This window comes from Cottoperca gobio, unplaced genomic scaffold, assembly GCF_900634415.1.
Source record: "Cottoperca gobio unplaced genomic scaffold, fCotGob3.1 fCotGob3_296arrow_ctg1, whole genome shotgun sequence".
NCBI classification, from domain to species: domain Eukaryota; kingdom Metazoa; phylum Chordata; class Actinopteri; order Perciformes; family Bovichtidae; genus Cottoperca; species Cottoperca gobio.
Window position 1 is genome coordinate 64,311 of NW_021166905.1, and position 5,690 is coordinate 70,000.

The window sequence follows — 5,690 nt, forward strand, 5'->3', positions numbered from 1 at the left end:
TATTACAGTTATGTTTTCGTCTTGTTATCTCTCACTCAGCTTCTTTCTTAGACAAACGTTCATTTGTCGCTATAATTATTAGAAAGTTAAGTTACTTTCACTTTGTCACGTCTGCAAGAGGACAAGCTAACAGCTCTTAAACGGCTTGTTTTCAGGGCGGAGCTAACATTGTAGCTCCATCGACAACATAAAGGCATAAATACAGCATGTCTGTGTGTTTGTGTGTGTGTGAGGTGTGTGAGGGGTTGAGGGTGTGTGTTGTGTGTGTGTGTGTGAGGGTGTGTGTTGTGTGTGTTGTGTGGATGTGTGTGTGAGGGTGTGTCTGTGTGTGGTTGTGTCTGTGTTTGTGGTTTTCTGTGTGTGTGTTTGTTTTTCTGTGTGTGGTGTGTGGTGGGTGTGTGTGGATGGTGTGTCCGTGTGTGTGTGTCGTGTGTGTCTGTGGTGTGTCTGTGTGTCTGTGTGAGTGTGTGTGTGTTTTGGTGTGTGGTTGGTGGGTGTGTTGTGTGGGGTGTGTGTGTGTGTGTGTGGTGTGTGTGTGTGTGTGTGGTGTGTGTGTGTGTGTGTGTGTGTGTGTGTGTGTGTGGTGTGTGTGGTGTGTGTCGTGTGTGTGTGTGTGTGTGAGGTGTGTGTGGGTGTGGTGTGTGAGGGTGTGTGTGTGGTGTGGGTGAGGGTGTGGTGTGGGGGGTGGGTGTGGTGTGTGTGTGTGAGGGTTGTCCGTGGTTGTGTGATGTGAGGGTGTGGATGGTGTGTGTGTGTGATGTGTGTGTAGGTGTTGATGTGTGTGTGTGTTGTGGTCGGTGCTGTGTGTGTGTGTGTGAGGGTGTGTGTGTGTGTGTTGTGTCTGTGTGTGTGTGTGGTGTGTGTGTATGTGTGGTGTTTTGTGTGAGGGTGTGTCGTTGTCGTGTGTGTATGTGTGTGTCTGTGTGTGTCTGTGTGTCTGTGTGTGTGGTGTGTGTCTGTGTGTGTGAGTGAGTGTCTGTGTGTGTGCGGTGAGTGTGTGTGTGTGGTTGTGTGTGTGTGTGTGTCTGTGTGTGTGTGTCTGTGTGGTGTGTGTTTGTGTGTGAGGGTGTGTACGTGTGGGTGGTGGTCTGTGTGTGTCTGGTTTGTGTGTGTGTGTGAGTGTGTGTGTGGGGTGTGTGAGGTGGTTTTGTGTGTGTTTGTGTCTGTGAGTGTTTTGTGTGTGTCTGTGTGGTGTTGTTCTGTCGTGTGTGTGTTGTGTCTGTGTGTGGTGTTGTGTGTGTGTTTGAGATGTGTGTGTGGTCTGTTTGTGTGTGTCTGTGTGGGTGTGTGTGTGTGTGTGTGTGTGTGTGTGTGTGTGTGTGTGTGTGTGTGTGGCAGCTTAATCCTCTGCAGCTCAGCAGGATTAGTGTTTTCTCTTTGCTTCACTGGACGACAGGAATATGATAACAAACAACAACAAGAGACAAAGAGAAGTTAAACTGTTGTTGTTGTAATATGTAGTAATATGTAGTAATATGTAGTAATATGTAGTAATATGTAGTAATATGTAGTAATATGTAGTAATATGTAGTAATATGTTGTAATATGTAGTAATATGTAGTAATATGTAGTAATATGTTGTAATATGTTGTAATATGTAGCTAATCTTATAGGGGAACACAGGGGGGGTGCGGGCTCGGGAATCAGGTGGGCTGTGAGCGTCGGGGGGAACGGTCCTGGAGCAGGCTCTCTGGGGCGCAAATCATCGGGTTGCGTGCTCGGTACGGGGGGGGGTATATATCAGGTGCGGGGGGGCGTCGTGGAAGGGGGGGCGTATGGAAGTAGGTCTTCGGGCTGCAGTGGTGCTGCATATCGGGGTAATGTAGTCGCCATCTAGAGAGGGGGTGCTATTGCCTCTGCTCTTGCATCTCTCTATCTTCTCTGTCGGGTGGCGGTTTGGGCGAGGGGGTGGCCGTCGTCTCAAGTTCGTCGATCGATATGAACACCAATAGGTCAAAAATCTCCTACCTCGTCATACCGGGCATCTCTGCTCGGAGTTTCTGCTCAGTCTTCGAAAAATCAACTCTCTCTCAATACCACTCTCATCCTCTCTTCCTCTACGGCTATGTACTTCGCTCCTAGGATAAAATCTGCGCCATCCATAGAAATCGTCGGAAGGGGGGCGTATTAAGCAGCCACTTACTCATGGCACAGGGTTACAAGAAAACAGTGAAATATACGAACGCAACCAGTCAAAGGTGGTAACCATTGGAACTTTTCCAAACCCTTTTAGCTGTTGGGGGGGAGCGTAAGCAGGGGTGGTGCAGAAAGTATAATGAACAGAGTCGGGGGACGGAAGGATCGGCCGTGCGAAGAGAACTTATAGACGAAAATTAGAAGCGCCGAGGCGGAGGGGAGTGCATAAGATGATGAAGTGGGGGGGTGACAGATGGGGGTGTACGCAAAATAATGGGAATGGCAGCCGTCAGAAAAATTGGATGTTGTGGGTATGTGATAGAGCTGCCACACGCAGCTCGGTGGTTGGTGGGCATATAGGAAAAATGTCAGGTAGGGGGGGGAATGTCTGTAGGGAGATGCAGAGGAGCCTTGACAAGAGCTTCTGTGAGAACGAGAAACTAGGACAAGGAATAGGATGTTAATGACCCATCCCAAAACATAGGACCAACTACACATTCACTGACTTCAACACATCAACACCCACACTCCAGCACCACAGACGAGAGAAACACCAGAAGCAAAAACCGAACGGGACGATAGGGAGAAAGGGGGGAAAAGGCAGGGAAGGGAGGGAGAGAAAAAGGAGAATCTGGCGCGGAACGCGGTCCGGGAAAAAGGAAAACAGAGGACACTGTGACCTGGTCTCACCACGATCGGGTGTTATTCTCATGCTTGTGCAGAGGTGGTCGTTCCTCCAAACACCCCCACATTACGCGCCGGCACACAAACGGCGCGACACCAACGGAAAGGAACTAATGGAAAGCAGAGCACCCGGCCAACGCCGACTCCCGCAAGGTTCTCTTTTACATGGAGAAGCGGCAATAACCTACGAACCAACATGTGGAGGAAAATAAAGGGGAGACGAAAAAGGGGCTCCTTACAAGATAGTGAGCGTACCATCGGATAGACATACGAGCGGAAAGGGAACGAAAATACTGATGAGTAAATAAGAAAAAGCCGACTGGAAGAAGTATGGAGGTAGCGGAGATGGGAGCGCCGCAAGTAAAGTTAGTGAAATGGGAGGTATCGATGCACGCTCGTGGCCTGGAGGGCCAGGACCAGGAAGGCAGCGGGGCGTATACGTCACCTGCCCCCCACTAGCGGACGAACAACACGGAGCAGGGGGCACACACGAAAAGGGGGACACACAACGACAGCACACTGGGTCGGGGGGCAGTGTGGTTTAAAGTTTCGGGAATCAACGATTGCTCGCTAACGTGGCAGTGATTGTTAAGTGGATTTGAAGAAAAATACATGACAAACGTAACAATAGGAAATGGCGGCAAGATATTACAACAGAAGTGAAAACTCATACTCCACGGAGAATGGGGGGCAATGGGAAATGAAAATGTGCGGCATTAAGGGGGTGACTGGCGATTTTGTAGGCATGAAGATGGACACATGTCCGGGCACGTCACGACAGGATCGGAACAAGGGATGCCTGCTGGGTTGAGTTGGTGGATCTAAAAAAAATAGTAATGTAGGCAGGTAACATTGAATTCCGAGTCGGAATGGGAAATAGGAGCAACGAGCACTCAAGACGCTGGTGTAAAGAGCGTAAATTGCCACGAGCTGGACCTGAGAGCGTGAAGAAAGTAAGCTATGAAAGAACAAAAATCAAGGACGTGAGACTGGGGCGAGGGGAAAAAGTAATGGGAAAGGGGCAAGGTCAATTTAGACGCAGAATACAAGTCTGAGCAGAGAAGATAAGCAATTATATACTACCTTATGCATTGTGGGTGGGTTACGTGTATTCATAATCTCGTTTGTATTATTTGCTATTGATACATTTATGGTGGTTATTTATTTGTCAACTATTTTGGGGGGACGAATTTTATTATAATTTCCATTGTTTACTAGTAATATTAGGGAATGTCTCATAGGCTAAAATACATAAAGTAGGGGCCGTATCTTTATAGTCGGTGAATGATAATGTGAGCGTGAATTAGGAAATGGGGTTCCTTCCTTTGCATATAAGTGACATGGGTGTCGATTAAGCACACCACATATAGCTTTATGTAAATCTTCTTGTCTCCAAAAATAATATTCACCACGTCCTTGTGGCATAAATAAAAGAGGGGCAATTCTTCAAGGTTAGTGTATGCATGAGGATGTGACACCGTGAACTATTTAAGACATTTACTCCATGTTGGGACGTCTAAAACACAATGTAATGAATACTAATTGGTAGGCCAACGTTGGTTAGTGTCATTAAAATTGTGGGTGTCTGGTCGTGCCCCTGACGCTTTGGGTCTGCGTGGGGGAGGTTAAATTAAAAAGGGGGGTATTTGTGGAGTTCTGTGGTGGGTTTGCCCGTAAAGGAAATGCAGATGGCCTAAAGCGTTTTATATTTAAAGTGCTGGCGGGTCCTTTAGGCAACGGGGTATGCACAGTTACAATCTAGATGCTGTTGGTCTGACCATTACCTTTTCTAAATGCTTTCATATTCAGAATATTAGTGTAATATTAGTGTGCATGTAAACCTAGCTACTGTAAACAACAACATTTCTGGCAAGCGATCCTAAAAAGATGTAAACATGGAGGGAAATTCAAGGTTCACTGAGATCTTCCTCCAGAAGCTGCTGGAAATAAATCTCGAGTTCAACTTCTACAACTTTTTATTTGAATTGAAAACTGACTGAAAAAAGTGAAGTGTGTGTGTTTCAATAAGGTACACCTCATAACTCTTTATACGTTCTATTCAAGGACAGGTCCCTGACGTGCTACACAAGGTGTTTAAACTTCTAAGTATCTACCCTGGACAACATCGTTACTACTTTTGTAATTGATATTATTCTTGTAAGTATAAAATATGATGGAAAAAATACTCCAACTGTTCATGTATGCGCACATATTGCGAGGGCGTGCCAGGAAACCACGAGGTGGCAGCGTCATCACAGGAAACAGTTACCGCAGCAACATAAATAAATAGGAAGTCACTTTCTGAAGAACATTTGGAGGTCATTTTGAATTAAAAAATATGCAATTTCACAACATTGTGGAGCGTTATTATTACTAGAGATAACGCCCACAACGCTTAAAGACAAAACTTCTATAGTTTAACAATTATTTGACTCTTTACACAAGAATGTTAAATACTTTTTCATTATGTGTGTGAAGAGTTAGTCAGGTGTTTATATTTCTGTATCTTTTTAATCACGCGGTAACCCCAACACCTACTTTCATAGAGCACTCCTGTCAAGATGAAGCGTGACTTTCATTAAAGGCTAACCCTCCTGAAACATGTTGACTTTTTGCATTTGTTTTCTTTCTAGTTTCTATTCAGCACCAGTGTGAAACTGAAGGAGACGAAACACAGAGGTGGTTTCAACACTGAGCCATAAACCAACATGCTGAACGTCTCATTGACCTGAACACACCTGTGTGTAAATTCATTCATTCAGCCTGTCACCTGTAGCCTTCCTCCTTTAATGTATCAAAACTGACATTATGACACAAATCTACTCAGTTGCTTTCTACTTTCATTCCTTCAGGAGGTTGTAAACTCCTCA